This window comes from Crotalus tigris, unplaced genomic scaffold (assembly GCF_016545835.1).
Source record: "Crotalus tigris isolate CLP2741 ecotype Arizona unplaced genomic scaffold, ASM1654583v1 scf7180000024286.1529876, whole genome shotgun sequence".
Classification (NCBI taxonomy): Eukaryota; Metazoa; Chordata; class Lepidosauria; order Squamata; family Viperidae; genus Crotalus; species Crotalus tigris.
In genome coordinates, this window is record NW_024100459.1 from 372432 (window position 1) to 390046 (window position 17615).

The 17615-nt window shown below is 37.5% G+C and overlaps 1 protein-coding gene and 1 long non-coding RNA gene across 4 annotated transcripts in view; one reads left to right on the forward strand and one right to left on the reverse strand.

Moving 5' to 3' along the window:
* The window catches only part of MAPKBP1 (mitogen-activated protein kinase binding protein 1), a 132890-nt gene that overhangs the window by 94901 nt on the left and 20374 nt on the right, over positions 1 to 17615 (reverse strand). The window lies entirely within an intron of this gene.
* LOC120299255 lies at positions 2229 to 6599 on the forward strand. The gene is made up of 3 exons (XR_005554367.1): positions 2229 to 2515; positions 3574 to 3753; positions 5857 to 6599. It is a non-coding gene; the product is annotated as an uncharacterized LOC120299255 (long non-coding RNA).

Consider the following 17615-nt stretch of genomic DNA (forward strand, 5'->3'; position numbering starts at 1 on the left):
GTGGTCTCAGCTAAAATGCTATCTGGGTTTACACACATATGGTAAACAACCAGAGGAGGGAGGAAAAGCAATCATGTAACTATCACAAAAGGTGCAACTACTTTAAATCTTTGACTAATGCTTTCTTCATCCATCACACAGCTTCTTTCAAATGCTTTGCGAGCCCTCTTACTGGCATTCTCTCATGTGGATCTGCAAGTGGAAGTCTTCCCCCAGAGTAGCACCACAACATCAGTGCCAATGTTCCACCTGCCCTTTCTACAAATCAACTGCAGTTTTTTTTTAATTTATTAAAATATACTGTTTGTGTAAGATCATTAACTTCGCCAATTCATCACTTTACTGGGCTGAATGTCAACTCTTCTGTTTAAGAATTAGAATCACTGATGGTATCTTCCGTCCCAGGTCCAAACAGCCTGCAGTGATCTCTCCTAGCCATCCTCCAAAGACTCTAGACTTCTCAAAAAGCTCCCACAAGAACTCTGGTAAAAAGCTTCAGGGCACACCTAAAAAAATCATGTGGGAGCAGATCACCCATATTTAGTCACAAAGATGATTTGTTAAAACAGGCTTTCTCATTTGTAGATAATTGTTGCTCCCAGGGGTATTTCCTCAGTGCTTCTTTTATTAATAGTTCAGCTAGAACCAAACTAGAAGTCTGAAGGTACAAAAAATTCATAACTACCACCAACCTTCCCACCCTACTCCCTTTATGGCATTTAGCTCAAATTTTTATGTACCAGATGCCTTAAAAAGAGAACGAAGAAACCATGGAACAAAAAATAAAAAAAAAACCCTGCCTTTTCAGAAACAAGAACACTGCCTTTTTGCTTACTGTTTACCTCACATTATCTTTCTGGTGAATATTTTAATATCTGTTAGGTAACTGAACACAGGAGAATTTAACTGGACATTGCTGTTTAAAAACATTCCCTTTGTTTTTTTCAAAAAAAGTACTACATCATCCACTCCTTTTAGCCAAGAAAATATTATGGGCGGGAACTCACTTTTGCACAGCGTTTTATTTGACTCAACTGAAATTGTTACTAAGATTGCATAAGGTGGGTTGCTGTAAATCAACTTTTCTCAACAGGGGTTCTTCAAGCGATTGGAATTGGGGGGAAAAAATAAACATCATTTTTGGAACCGAGAGCATTGGTATCCTTTGTGGGGGAAGGGATACCAAACAAAAACAGCAGGCTAGTAAGTTGGCCAAAATAAAAGATCCACACAAAAAAAGATATTCTCTACTCAAAAGAGCACTGACAATTATTATTGGATAATCTACAACTTACTGACTATAATAATATACAGTGACCTGTAGATTTAATAATTTTATGCATTGATTTCATTGCTTCCTCCAGGGTAAAAAGATTGAAAAAGGCTGCTGTAATTGATGTGCTGGGACTCACAGCCAGTAGCTGCCCAGCCCTACTCAGGAATTTTAAAAATGAATGTGTTGCAAATATTTCAGAGATTTCCCCAAGGTGTAGAATAGATCAGGAGATGATGCTGACACTGATTGTCAATAACTTGAAAACTGAGTTTCTAAATCTATTCTGTTTTGTTCTTATCCATGCCTTCCATGGACTTGCTGCTGAATGAAAAAATAGATAGATACAAACTCTAAAAGACAAACGAAATAGAACAGGATCCGATTGACTGCTGCAGAAACTATATCCAGTAAAACAAGAAAACATTGAGTTTTCTTCTCAAATAGGTTCTCTACTACACAAGGTAAAAGTAATTGCTACATATTTAAAGATATACTCAATGGGAGTATTCTATGGGAAACAAACAGTTCACTACGTCCAATAACTACTCACAGCAGTGTTTAGGCCCTTATAATACAGCCATACCATAACCCAGAAGCTGCTGGGCGTTTTCAAAATATCACCAGCTTTTATAGATAGGCATCATTTACTAGGTTCATCAATAAATAGTTAGGATTTATCATGTATGTTCCCTAACTGTGCAACAAGAACAATAACTGTGAATAAGACATACAATACAGGGCAATTAATAATCTAACTCCTTGATTCCAAAGTAAGAATACTGTGTCCTTTATATTTGACAAATCATTTGGTTGTCCTTCTCCATGTTAATATGTAGAAAAAATAGAACGCTTAGTCCAGGGGTGTCAAACTGCCGGCCCACAGGCCCGTTTCATCATACCGAAGCCGTGCCCACCCCATTGCCAGCAATGCAAAAGGAGTTGCGATACATCACGACATGTCACGTGACGTGTCAAGTTTGACACCTGTGGCTTAATCATTCTTGACAGCGCAAAAAGACAGAAGTGCTTTTCATTGACAAGGATTAATGTCATGCTAGTTATGGTCTAGTGATGAGGATAACCCAGCAGTTCAAAGATTCTGTCCACATCAATCCCTTGAATTTATGAAACATAATTGTTGTATTGCAACTTCTATAAAGTAGCCAGAGAAAGTTTCCCACAATGGAAGAATGGCTGGAAAAATGAGAGGACTAGCAAAGATGGCTATCTTAAGTATACGTAAGTAAAAAGACTAATATTATTATTTTATTCTACTGCGCTGAAAAGAATTGGAAGTTAATGCTTTTCTTTCTTTCTTCTCCTTTATTCTACACTTCTCTCTCCCCCCTCTTTCTTCCTTCCCCATTTTCTCACTTCTTTTTTTGGTAAGTTTAATAAAAATTATATTTAAAAAAAAGTAGCCAGAGAAAGTTTTTTAAAATTATATTTTTTAAAAAGTAGCCAGAGAAAGTAGCCAGCAACATTTGCTGAAATCCCATATATTATTTTGATGGCTGGCTATTAGTTTATGGCCTAGCAGACTTAATGTGAACAATCCCAAGCTTTTAAACACTTTCATTAACACAAGACTATCAATGGCAACTCTGAATTGATTACCTATAACTGAATTTCCATATATTCTATACTCAGTTGATCAATGAATATTGCTGAGTTCTTGAAAATGCTCAATCATTCCAAGAAGGAATTTGATTCTTCCATTTCAAGGCTTCATTTTCAAAACAAGGAAGAGATTTCAGGATTGTAACAAAAGGGTTTTCAAGCATTTATATTCATTTGTATTCACTCAATGCTAACTCTCAGCTATATTCAGCAACCTTCTCTTTGTCTTTTACACTATGTGTGAAGACAAAAGTTCAGAACAACAGTAGGAGCTGGAATAAGTCAATCTGCATCCTGTGGCTACAATAACCATTTTACTTGCTCTTTCCATATTGTCTGACAATTGCAGCAATGAGACAAAACTGGAGCCTTTTTTATTTTATCTGTAAAAGAAAGTCGTAATTTTTTAATCTGAAAAACTACTAAATGAAAAGTCTGGGATTTGGGATTTGGAAGGTTTCAAATAGGGGATGTGGAAGATGATGGTGAATGCTTCTTTGAAGTACAGTGTGGTTCTCCCAGTTCTCTCTTCACTTCTCTTTAACCTTTACATGAAGCTAGTGCGTGAGATCATCTACCAGCATGAGTTGAAATATTATCAGTATGTTGTATATTCTCTGCTCCTGACTGACCAAGTGATGCCATCAATGTTTTTTCTCAACGTTTTTTCTCTAAAGGTTTTGAGGGTATGGATGGGAATGAACAGGAACAGAATATCAACCCTAGCATGACCAAGTGACTATTGGGAGCTTCTGTATCTGAAGATTTTTCATCTTTGTCTCTGAATGGGGCAACTCTCTCAAGAAATGACACACAATTGGATGTCACCTTGGGCTCTCAGGTTCAGTCCACATTAGGTGAGCCTCACTACATGGTTGGATGATATATGTTTTCTGATTATTACAGCTGCATGGTGATGGTTGGTCACACAGTCAGCAGATATTTAGACTGGATTTGGCATTTTTGTCCACCTGTCAAGTCCTTCCCAAGGTTCTGGGATAAACAAATGTTATTTATATTGTTAGATGTATCATCGCAGATTTATTATTCTTATTTTTATGGGAGGAAGTGTTGTTACCTACCCAGAGTGGCAGATGTGTAATGGGCAGCTGTAAAAAATGCTTATATAAATAAAAACATGTAGTTAGTAGGGATCTGATGTGATGAAGCTTCAAAATATACCTCATATGCTTGCAATGTCAACATTGGATTGACTTGCAATTTCAACCACAACCTGCTAAAAAAAATTATTAAAATTTATACCTCTAATCACCCCAGTACGATAACTCTGGGCCTTGAGTGGGAAGGAAAAAAGAACATCCTTGTTTAGGCTTTCTGCATAGCAACTGAAAATCATAAAATTTGTGGATCAAGTCATAATACAAAAAAACAGTACAGAAAGAAATTCATTATCAGAATACCTACCTTGAGTTTGCTTTACAACAATAAAAAAGCTCAACCTATCACACCTAGCATTGTTAGACTTCATTTGACACGTTCAGTACAGAGTAATAACAGTATGCTGGTGTACTTAGAAAGCCTTTGAACATTTCCACTGCAAAAGTTTGATTTTAAGATTTTATAATGCACTTCAGATATACCTCATTTGAGCTAAATCTAGATGCTGAAAGAGCTGATTTTTCATCTCTATTATATTTTTAAGCGATATGAAAACTAAAATCTGAAAAGGAAGTTAAAAGCTAAGAATGTTATGACTTTATTGAATAAACAATACAGTTTCTCCTTATGCTGATCTTCCAGATGTTTTCAAATTTAACTCCCATTAGCATCAACTAGCATGACGGAAGAAAGGAGTTACAAGCTATAGGTAAAAATACATCCTTTCCACTTTTCATTCTCTCCCTCCCTCTCTCCCTCCCTCCCTCTCTCTCTCTATCTCTCTCTCCCTCCTCCTCTCCATTCTTCCTTTGCTTTGGTATTCAACTTAGAACAGTTCATTTTGCAACATCTTAAATACATTTGTTACTCCAAAATGGATTGCTGTATTTTTTTATTTTTATTTTTTACTTCATCTAAAGCCTTCAAGGTAGTTAGTTTTATGACAGCAGTTTTAAAACTAGAACACACTATAATTTAAGCAGGAACAAAATAGGCATACCAGGATTGGAGACAGGCAATTGTTTAAGTGATCTAAAAATAGTATCCGAAGTACATTAACAACATAAAAAAGATGTGTCTACCTTAGGTTATCATCTCTGATCAAATAATTTCGACACAAGTACATTATACAATAAATATGTGAAGATGGTATCAATTAATCGCTTGGGAAATTGTTGTAATTCAGATTACGGTATTTATTTATCTAACCCAAATATTTTGGAGGTCAGCCTGTTCTCTAGATCGCAAGAGGAGAAGAGTGTGTTGTTTCATTTGTTCCCAAAAATCTTTAGACAGCAGATCCTAGAAGATGGATTAAACAACTCTCTTCTCCAAATGAAAATAGCACACTTCCATCCTAAACTCGGTAACTGCTTTTAAATCAAAGCGGACTGAGTCAAAACTGTTGTATCTTTGTGGTTATGACTGGCAAACAAAGAGGTCAGGGCTTCTCATAGACAATGTATTTTGGAGCCATAGAAAAAATCAGGGGTAAGCTAGCTTCTTAAGAATAAAATTAATGAAATATTAATCTTTCTCATTTCTTAAGTGGTCAAAATGTTAATAGCTAGGCTGCTTATAAATATTTCTTAATTTTGTGGTTTATTTGGCCAAATGACTAAAAATCATCAGGCTGAATGAATAACCAATCCCCTCAGTATGAAACATTTACAATGCTAATCATTAATTAAATTAAATATTAGCACTCTGACTGCTTTGAATTTAAGGAACTGGTTGTACCAAAACCTGGCTGTGGTAATGTGTAGCAGCAATATGAGTTATGTTCCTTGCTTTGTTTGTGACAGACACATAAGCACTCCTAAAATTATTTTCATCTGCAGGTATGATTCAGTCTATAACTCTGTGATCACCTAACCAACACAGTACATATGTTGACCTGAAGAGATCAAGGCAATGACCAAAATGATTAATGAAAAGACTATTTCCAGTTAAGAAATCAGAAACCAAACTTTGGATTCAATTCAAGGAGTAGAAAAAAGGAAGCATCTGGAGGAGTTAAAAGAAAGCTTAAAGCAATATTCGTCTGAGTAACGTAAACTCGTTTTAAAAATTAGAGTCTTTTTTTTTTCAAGGTTAATAAAGAAATTGGGATTTATTACTGTTAGTCATTCTTTAATTACGAAAGCATCTTTTACCTCTCCTGATATGTCTCCAGAATAGTAGTGTTTATAAACTGCACAATTAAATTTTACACATTAAAATAATACTTGCCTTCTATTGAAAAGTTTAGAAATGGCTCATATGATATATGATATATATCATATACACCTATAAACAATAATGTATTAGGTTATGATTTTACATCCCGTCTCTCTGAGATGGTCTCAGACTAGAGAACGAGTTCTATTCTGGAAGGTGCCTTCATATTTTCATGCTCTGGGATGTGTAACAAACACACTTGAAAGCCAATGTGGGCTTTTAAGGGAAGATAAATACCGCAGAGAAAATGGCCAGAAAACCCTACTGGGTTTCAGCCAGTGTTTTAAACAAATGCTAATAAAACATCACAGATAACAGATTCTGGATTTTCCTAACAGAAACAGCAATTTGACACTGAAATCAATCGGTTTATGTAATGATCTCCACACCACTGGATGTATCCAAACAAAGGAGTAGAGAATCCCTTTCCATAGAGGCTTTATTCTATGGAAGGTATTCAAATTACCTCAATAGGCAGGTAATTTGACTCTGTCCCTTTCCAATCCAATTAATTATATTTTTATTCTAACAAAAAAGCTCTGTTTTCTGTCCAATCAAATTACAATTCCTAGAATGACCGAATTCTTTTTACCAAAGCCCCCCCCACATCCTTTTTACTGTTCAGTCACTTCCAACTCTTTGTGACCCAACGAAAAACAGTCCACCAAGATTTTCTGCTAGTACTGCTGCTCTGAATTCTTGTAAGCTTATCCTTATCAAGGATAGTAGCTAGCTATTTTTTTTCTTCTGCCAGCCTTTTTTTTTTTTACTGCCTGACATTTTTCTAAGCATCAGGAAAAGATACTTTCCAAAGACCCTCATTTCTGCATCATGTTTTCAAACTTTTTAAGCATTAGGTCCTCATTAGTGTTTCCAATGAGCTCTCTGGTTTTGCTGTGCATCCAGTATTGAATGAATTGTTCTTCTTCTTGTCCAAAGTACTCTCAACAAATTTCTTCAGTATCACAGCTCAGATGTATTATTTTTTCCTTTATTCAGCTTTTCTGATGGTCCAGCTTTCAGAGTCATACTTTACATCTGGGAGGTGAAAGTCAATATGATGTCTGTACTCTACAATATTTTGTTTATTTGTTCTTCCTCCAAAAAGCAGACAAAGCTTGATGACACAGATACAGTCACACCCCAGGAGATTTCTGAGCCCAGGAAGACAAAACCCTTACTAACTTTCTCATCCTATTGCTCTCCAATGCTACCCTTGCATACCCTTCTGGGTGAGGATTAAGGAAAATTAAGCCCAACATCTGGAAAGGAATCGAGCAAGGAAAACCGATCAAATTTAAGTTGTCTATAATATTCCACAGGTTTTTTTTTACAAGTTTCCATTTAGTTTACATAACTTTTTGGCTAAATGAGGTAAGATCTAAGCTCAATCTACACTGATATTTTTCTTTGGTACTGATATATCTAAACCACTTGTTTGCCATGCAACAGGTTATACACCTTCAATTTTTTAGACTTATTCATTAGTTTCATCTGCATACTAATTTAATAAATTATAGTTGGCAATTGATGAGAGGATCTTCAAAGCTATAAAAGTAGTTCTGCGATGATTCTCTTATCTTTACCTGAAGCAATGACAAGTCATTTGTGAGAGTAGAAAATATGGGCTTGTTTTCCATTCCCCACTTGTGCAGTAACCATTCTTATTCATTTCATTTCTAATATCCAGTGTGTACTAGCAGAACTATGTAACTTGAATTAAGCTGTCTATTGAATACAGAGTGGCCTAGAAATGTCCTTAAATAGGATCACAACCAATTTATATTGTAAAATCCAATCCTGTACAGCAGTGGTTCTCAACCTTTCTAATGCCGCGACCCCATAATACAGTTCCCCATGTTGTGGTGACCCCCAACCACTTATACATCATCGGGTGCCAGGGGCATGGCCAAAGAAAAGGGGGAAAAAATGGCAGACAGCCTTGTTTGGCGACCCCTGTGAAATGGTCGTTTGACCCCAAATGGGGTCCCGACCCACAGGTTGAGAACCACTGCTGTACAGCTTTACTTTTGCTTTTCAAATGAAATGGCAATGGCTGTCTCCAGCAGTTGCACTATTTTGTTTGTGGTATGGGCTTCTCCTATAATAGCAATAGCACTTAGACTTATATACTGCTTCACAGTGGGTTTTTTTTACAGCCCTCTCTAAGCGGTTTACAGAGTCAGCATATTGCCCCCAACAATCTGGGTCCTCATTTTACCGACCTTGGGAGGCTGAGTCAACCTTGAGCTGGTGAGACTAGAACTGCTGAACTACTGGGAGTCAGTAGAAATAGCCTGAAGTACTGCATTCTAACCACTGCGCCAGCAGGGCATGAACTAGATCCCAAAAAGAAAGTCCTTGACTTACAACTGCAATTGTGATCAGGATTTCCATTGCTATGTAGTTGTTAAGTGGGTCGTACCTGATTTTATGACACAGTCTTTTGTCACAGTTAAGGAAATCACAGCAGTTAAGTAGTCATTAAGCATAACCAGCTTCTCCCATTGACTTTGAATGTTGGAAGCCAGCTGGGAAGGTTGTAAATGGCAAAATCACATTCAGGATGCTGAAACAGTGATCAATACATGCCAGTTGCTAAGTGCCCAAGTGAGGACACTTTGGCAGTTGTAAGATCGAGGACTGGTTGTAAGTCACTTTTTTCAATGCCGCTGTAATTTGAAATGGTCACTAAACAAATGATTCTAAGTTGAGGACTACCTGCAATACAATCCTTGGGTGCCTATCAGAAATACAGTCTATTGTAAATTGCAATTGTTTGAGGGGGTGAAAGGTGAACAACTCTTCCACATTGCCTCTCAGATGTTCTAGATTGGAGTGACTTGAAGAGGGAGTCAAGCTATTCTCCAAAGCACCTGAAGGCAGGACAAGAAGCAACTAACCAAACAGAGAAGCAACCTAGAACTAAGAAGAAACATCCTGACAGTTAGAACAATTAATCATGGAACAACCTGCCTCCAAAAATTATGAATATTCCAACACTGGAAGTTTTTAAGAAGAGATTGGACAACCATTTGTCTGAAATGGTATAGGGTTTCCTGCCTAAGCAGGGGGTCAGACTAGAAGATCTCCAAGGTCCCTTCCAACTATTCTATTCTATTCTAGTCTAGTCTATTCTATTCTATTCTAGTCTAGTCTAGTCTAGTCTAGTCTAGTCTAACCATACATCCTTTATCCCAAGACTTTATTTTGTGTCAGATCTTGGCCACAATGGAATGCACAGATAACATAAAGCACAGGTGTCAAACTGGCCATGTTACGTGATGTGTCATAACGTATTGTGACTGTTTTTGCATTGCCGGCAATGGGGTGGGCACAGTGACCCGTAACCTGCGGGCTGGCAGTTTGACACCCCTAACATAAAGGAAGGAAAAGATAAAACTGTTCAGGTGGCCATTCTGGCATCATTTAAAACCACAATGTCAGGTTCTTTTCAATTTTCCACATTTGATTAAATTCCATACCCAAAGAGGCTGTTGTGGTGGTAATCAAATTCCTTGAAAGCAATTAAGAATACAGTAGGAGCAGCACTTGGAAAGTTTTATAGACTTACACGAAGAGATCTCTCTCATCAAGGGAAATAACATACCAGGAAGATAGTGTTTCACCACTTTCTTTCATGAGTTTGTTTAAGGGTTTTGTTTTGCTTTGCTTTAATACATTCTTCCAGCCACATGAGAGCTATTAACTAATGCACAACTCTCAAGCAAATATGAAAACATTATAAATGCACTAGGGAAACATGAGAAACCATGGGGCTCCTTCGGAGTCCTTCCCTTTCCCAATTTGTGCAATCAGGTGGGAATTCTGGGAGTTGTATTCCTGTCACATGTAGAGGGCCCCTGGCGGTTATCTGTTTGATCATCACTACACAGTTTGCTGTGTTGCAAGTTCATGACTCACAAACACATCATTACAGAACAGCAGAGAATATCTGTGTGGTCTGCTTCCACGCAGAAAATTCATCTTGTTTAAAGTGGTCTTTAAAGAAAACAATGGACACTACCAAAGGGAAGGGGAACTATGTCATTAAAAAAATGCAGTGGTTTCTAATGTCTTGCTGAAAAAAAGGATGGATGGATGGATGGATGGTAGCAAATCTCAAAATAGAACAACTCACCCTATCACTCTTACTAATGTGCACAATCTGTGCATTTTAATCCTCCACACATATTCATACCTTTGCATCTCCAATTTCTGGCTATTTCTTTCCTGTTTTTCTTTCTACCCAATATGCATGGTGAGAATATTATCCTTCTTCCATAAGGCCTTCCTGACCACCTTTATTAATTACAAAGACTGTCCGTGTTCTCAAGGTGAAGAAAACCAAAAGGATGTAATACAATAGTACTGACCATTTATAACAGAAAAATTGTATCCCATTATTGGCAGCACTATTCTACCTGCCTCGTGGCTTTTGCCCATGGAGTCTCCAGTACAGATATTGTGCCCCGAACCTCAATTATCAGGAAAATATTTCTAGGAGAATTTATATTAAAACGCATTAGGTTCAAAGCAACAATGTGGAAAAGGATTATTCCCCAGCAGGAGAGCATATGCTTTGTTTAAATTTATAGGGCCACCCACTCAACACATGACTCTTGGCCAGGATTCTTGGCATTAAATCACTAATTTGCACTTTGCCAACATTAATAATGTGACATTGACATATTTCTGCCATTTCCCCTTAACACACAAGCTCTCTGCACACAAATTTAGTGAAGTCCTACTCATGATTTGTTCCCAAGTCTAGGTTTAAGGATTTGGAAATCCAAAAACCACTAATTCTCCAGTTTTTATTTCTCTCTGGGAAAGTCTACTTTTTGAAACTAAACAAATCTTTTAAAAAATGCTCTGATAGATAACCCTTGGAGTAACTTCTCAGAATGCATAAAATTCAAGGTTGATATTGAATCTTAACAGGTTATTTTTCCTTGATCATGTAATGCTGCCAAAGAAGACACCAGCAAGCAGAACAAAATCTAGTGAGGGAATAGGAATGTTTTGCCTGTCCAACGAAATATAACTTTTTGCTAGACAAATGTCCCCAGCATGTGAGCATGTCTCTTAGTAATAGTAATAGTAGTAAAGTTGGAAGGGACCTTGGAGGTCATCTAGTCCAACCCCCTGCTCAGGCAGGAAACCCTACACCATTTGTTGTTTGTTTGCTTGTTTGTTTATAAAATTTACAGGCTGCCCTTCTTAATTCAAGAAAACTCCTCCTTTAGTGCTACACATGCCTATTTTTCAGCCACTGCTAAATAAAAGCTCTTGTGAGTTAATCAGATTCAGTGGCAGAAAGATTACTGTGATTATCCTGTTACCTACTCCATCCCATCCCACTCTACTCCCATAATTAATTTTCTGGACATAAGGTTTATAAAGAGGGGCTATTCCTTATAAAAGGAATCTTCCTTGTCATAATGATGTTTTCACATGTTCCAACTTTACTTTTTATTTATTAAATTTACATGCCACCCATCGCATTCTGAAAAGCAACTCTGGGTAGCTTACAATGAAAATCATAAATATAAAATAGCAATAGTGCTTAGCCTTATATATTGCTTCACAGTGCTTTACAACCCTCTCTAAGCAATTTACAGAGTCAGCATATTGCCCCCAACAATCTGGATCCTCATTTTACCGACCTCAGAAGGATGGAAGGCTGAGTCTATATAAAAGATGTTGAATACATTAAATATAAAGACAAGAAGCAAAAAAAGGCAAGATTAGTACGACGGTAGCATTTTCTCAGTTAATGCATTAACCACCTCCAATGTTGAGTGCCTCCAGGCTAGGGGTAGGCAACCTTGGCCCTTTTATGACTCGTGGACTTCAACACCCAGGAATTCTGGGAGTTGAAGTCCACGAATCATAAAAGAGCCAAGGTTGTCTGCCCCTGCCCCCAGGCTAACTGGCAGAGCCAGGTTTTAATGTCATTCCAAAAGCTCTGAATCATTTGAAAGCACTATAGGAAATTTTCAATAACAAGTGATGTCCACCTTTTCACAGCTTGAAAGCTCATGTATTAATCTATGCATCTAAAATGGCTTCCAGTAATATATGATACTGTCTACCTAGATAGCCAATAATTATGAAATCTGTCACTTTGCTTGTAAGTATTTAACTCTAGCACATGGCATACTTCATAATTCCTAAAGGAACAAGAAGTATTAGTTTCTGGATTTCTTCTGGAGATTAACAGAAGACCATTTCCGATTACCGTAAATGCCGGCGTACAAGGCGACCCAGCGTATAAGATGACCCCCGTCTTTATAGCCGGGCCGCATTCCTAGAACGTCGTCTTATACGCCAGAAACTACCAGTATTTCCAGCGTATAAGACGACTCGGCGTATAAGACGACCCCCGTCTTTGGCGCCGATTTCAGCGCTCGCGGAAGTCGCCTTATACGCCAGCATTTACGGTATTTTAAATTAGCAGAAATTGAGAATCAAAGAGATTCAGGTCACTCGGAAGGACTGTGTTTTCTTTTTAACAGCAACATGCTGGTTCACTTATTCGACACAAATATTTGAAGGCTTCAAGATAGCCAAAGATTTCCTATATCAGATGCATTATAGAAGTACAGGATCAGTTCACTTTTTCCATTTCAAGGCATACACAAAGAAACTGGACAACTTTTCTCCAATTGTCTCTATCTTTCCCCATCAGATCTAGCAGGAAGGATATATTTTGGGCCTTATCAATTAAGGAATGATATCTTGTGGCACTCAGGAAGTATGCCTTTTCTGTTGCAATCTTTCTGGAATACCATAACACCAAGATTAGATTAGGTCCAATTCTGCCGGCCTTTCAGAAAGCTCTTAAGGCCTGGTAATTTTCCCAGCCCCCACTGCCCCATGGTTGAGAGGAATTAAGTCCAAATGGGCTGGCTGCTGGTTTCCTTGGTTGCCATTGTATGTTTATCATTGCCTTTAGCTTCTGTTTGTTTTGTATAATTTTTAAATTTTGTTAGCTTCCTAGAGTTATCCCGAAGGTGCTTTTTCAAAAGGCAACTGCACTTTCTTGTTTTTTCTTTGAAGATGTTTTGCTTCTCATCCAAGAAGCTTCTTCAATTCTGACTGAATGGTGGAGAATGGAAGGATTTCTATTCCTTGCTGTCATCTGGCCATTAGACCTCTTATACAAATCCTTCTATTCTCCACCATTCAATCAGAGCTGAAGAAGCTTCTTGGATGAGAATTGAATCGTCTTCAAAAAAAATGTAACAAGAAAGTCCAGTTGCCTTTTGAAAAAGTACTGTTGAAAAAAAAATCTTCATCAGGGTCCAGTCCAAGCAGGGAATAAATGAAATGGAGACTGCTTTAGACAGACGGTTGTAGTTTACTGAAGAGCAAAGCCAGACAGAAGCATGGCTCTGGGAAAGATGACCACATGTTGCTGGGAGTGGTGGGTTTTTATACCTTTCTGGGCTTTTGTGTTTGGAGTTGTTCCTGTTTGAGGTTTTGTATTTCCTGTGTCATATACTTTGACCTGAGTCTGAGTGTGCCTTTTTGGAATTCTGATGACGATGGGTTAATCCTATTATGTCCTAAAGTTCATATCCTGCTTCCCTGTGGCTGTAGCTGATGGCTATATCCTGTGTTGGATTTTTTGGGGTGAGGGGTTGTTGATTCTAGGGATCTTTGTCTTCCTAATCTCATCAGCTTCTAAGCTTCCTGGTGCCAACCTTCCTGAATAGATTATTACATCTGCATTTCTAAAAGCTGGTTTCTGCTGAGTTTTCTGGCTGGGGAAGGGAGAAGTTTCTGCCTTTAAGATCCTTTGGTGAAATATATTCTTCCTTTTTATAATATTCCCCAAAATATTTCTTTCTCTGGATTCTTCACACAGTACCTTTGGGACAATCGTGATCTGGATGACTGAGAATCTCTACAGCCACTCCCAGAATCATGTTTGTGAGATGGGTGGCCCTATAAGTCAATAATAAATAAACATGAGGACAAGATAATAGTGTGGAAGGACAGGCTGCAGGCACCTGTACTGCGTTCCTCTCCTCCTCTCTCCTCCGATTTGGGATTTCTCCCCAGAGTCGGCACGTAAGAACTGCCAATAAAACCGCAACCTTGAAACAAAGGGGGCGGGGGATGGAAGGAATCTGAAGGAGATGCACATTCAGAAGGCTGTGCAGCCACTAGCAAACAGAGTAAAGCAAGAGAGAAATTAAGGCAGAACAGTGTTTGTACAAAGAAAACATTGTTATGTAACAGTGTTACTCTAGAATGTGGTGTTGTAACAGTAATTGAATAGTAATAGAGTATGTTAGGTAGAATTGTTATAGTAATAGTAATTGGTTTAGTAATCTAGAAATAATAACAGAGTCTGGATCAATCTAATGAGTACAATTTAAAAACAGAACCAGTGACAAATGGATATCCACGTAGTCAGGGGTGGCAATGCTGCTGAACTTCTGTGAGGGCTTCCTGCTGCTTCTCACTGAACAAAATAAATTAATATAATTCCAGGCCCAGGGGACACTTTCCAACAAACCGCAGAAAGCATTTCCAACCAAACGGCACTATGCAATGGTTTTATCTTTCTCTTAATTAACCGATTGATGGGTTCTCAGTAAAATTCTTGTGTTGGAAAGAATATTTGCTTCCAGAAGATGGAAGCACCCCACTGCTTACAGATGCTCTTGTCAAATTGCCTGTCTTGCTATATTACATATCAGAAAATCAAAATCTAAATGTATTCTAATATTACAAGGAGCAAATGAATTACCAGCAAGATTATTACCAATTATTTCCTCCATCAGAAAAAATAAAGTGTTGAAAAGCAGAGTTGATAATGGCAGCAATAATGAAACACCACCTCTCCACCAAAATTATATTAAAATAGCCAAAATAATTTTTTTTAAAAAAGATCAGAATAAGAGCATTCCTGGTTTTGGAGGGAATTGTAAAGGCATAGGGCCATCACTTAAAGAGCTCTGTTAGTCCTAGCCTCTCATTCTTGATGGCAAAGCCCAATTCAGAAATTGATATGGGCTATACAAGTTCTTATGGACACAGTCAATATTTCAAATTTACCTCACCGAAACTATTTAGAACAATAACAGGAAATATTTTTAAGTTTAAATTAGGCTCAGAAATAAATTGGCAATCAAAGAAAGACATTAGCTGCAAATATCTACTTCATAAAACTAATCAATTACCCTACCCTCATTTTCGAAAGCATTTCAACATGGTTCAAGTATTATAACAAGATTTGCAGATTCATAGGGGAACAGAGATTACTACCTCCTAGACTACTCTTTGTATGTTTAAGTAACAGCAAGAGGTAATTATAAATTCATCTGTCCATCCCACCAGATCCAACAGAATGAGTATGTTACAGGTTCCAACTTCTAGGGGACTATCTTTGGGGGAATCTAGGCCATGGGTCTTTTATGCTATGGTAACCACATTGTGGAATCTTCTCCACTAGAAATGAAGTTGACCTCATCACACTTGAGCTTTCAAAGGTCCTTCAAGACCCAGTTATGCCAGCAGGCCTATGGAGGGTAGGGGATGGGTAAACTCATGAGGTAGTTCTATTATTATTAACAACCCTCCATCTATTATTTTTTCCTGTTTTAGTTCTGTTGTTATAGTTTTAAATGCTTTTAAAATAATAATGATATGAGAGATGGTGTCCACAGAGGGGGAATTGTTGAGATGAAGCAGCAGTTCTCCAGGAAGGAGAGAGCCTATTTCAGAAATGGGGTCAGACAAGAAGGCCAGGCCAGAGCTGGATAAAGGGAGAGAGTAAGAATTCCCTAGAATCTCCCAGGATATATCCACTAGAATGAGAGTACTAAGGATTTAGTCTAGCAAGATTCTGTCTATTGTGTATAGGCAAATAAAGAACTGAACTCTGGCTGAATTGCTCTTTATCATCCTTAGCATGACATCAATACTGTTCTTAGGTAATGATTGTTGTATATATTTACTATTTTATTGGATTGTAGTATGCCACCCAGAAACACTTCCCATGAGATGAGCAACCATATAAATCGGACTAATATATAAATAAAAATAAAACAGCACATGCTATGGAATAGAGGAAGTTAGTTTACAACCTGAAGGATCATCCTCATTTATACAGATGATTCTTTGTGCTGCATTCACCATGTCTATATGCAAGATGTATTTCTAATGGACAGGATCCCTGTGGGGTTTTTTTTTAATGATCCTGTTTGTTCAGGATGTATCAAGGGAACCCTTTTGTATATGTATACTTCCTGCAAGCATTCATACCTCTTTTCCCCATTTTAACATACAGAGTAATAGCAATGGACATACTATTACTCATTTTTTACAGTCTGTGGGAGATGTTGAATTTCACCTTCCTCCAACACAACCCTTTAACACTCACAGACACAGAATCTGCCATAGATAAAATTGCATGCAAAGGAACAGAGCCTCTTACAGGGGTCCAAATCTCTTCTCAAGTTCCATACAGAATACAATGGAGTCTTTTATAGAACAGCTAGGTCAGCTTGAAAAGGCTCCAACTTAATTTAGCTTTTCAGGTCATCAGTTCAATCTGGAGCCTAAAGCAAAGTCATATCTGCATATTTCAATAAACAAAGTATAATCTACACTCTGGGTTAGCTCAGATGAAAAATGTTTAGCTCTCAAAACAAAGCTAGCTACATACAGTACGTACAATTTTCTGAATACTGATTCCCATCATAGTCAGTACAGATGTACTGTAACTGGCTATGACAGGAATCAGTATTCAGAAAATTGGGGCTCTGCCCAGGACCAGTAAATATAGATTTACTGGTTCTGTGCAATTGTTTAATCTGTAATCCACCCATCCATAATACATTTTAAAGCACCACTTTCAATAAAAATAACTAAAATAAAAAAACAGTGAAGTATGGCAAAGTAAGTACTCATAAAACGGTATTTCAGATAAGCAAGCTTAAACCAAATCAATAATGATGCACAGTACATCACCAATAATGATGCACAGTACATCACCAAAAGTACCATTTCTCTTTCCTATTTGTTTGTGATCACAAGATCTGCAAACTTCTGTGAGTTCCTGACAAATCACAATACTTGGCCATTATAACTCTTGGCCATTATAACTCATAGAGGCAATGGAGAAAGAAAATCAACCTCTTCCTCCAAAATGAGGACTAAAATAAGTTACAAAGGGAACATGTTCCCATTTTTGACTCTTTGTAAATGAAGCAGAACCACCTTCTATATCCACAATATGGAATATTTCTCTGAAAGAAAATTGGATTTAAGGGCAGGGGGAGAAATTTCAATATGACATCAAACACTGTCATGCTATCAAAGTGGAGAAGAAAAATAAGCCAATTGTGAAGTTATTTCA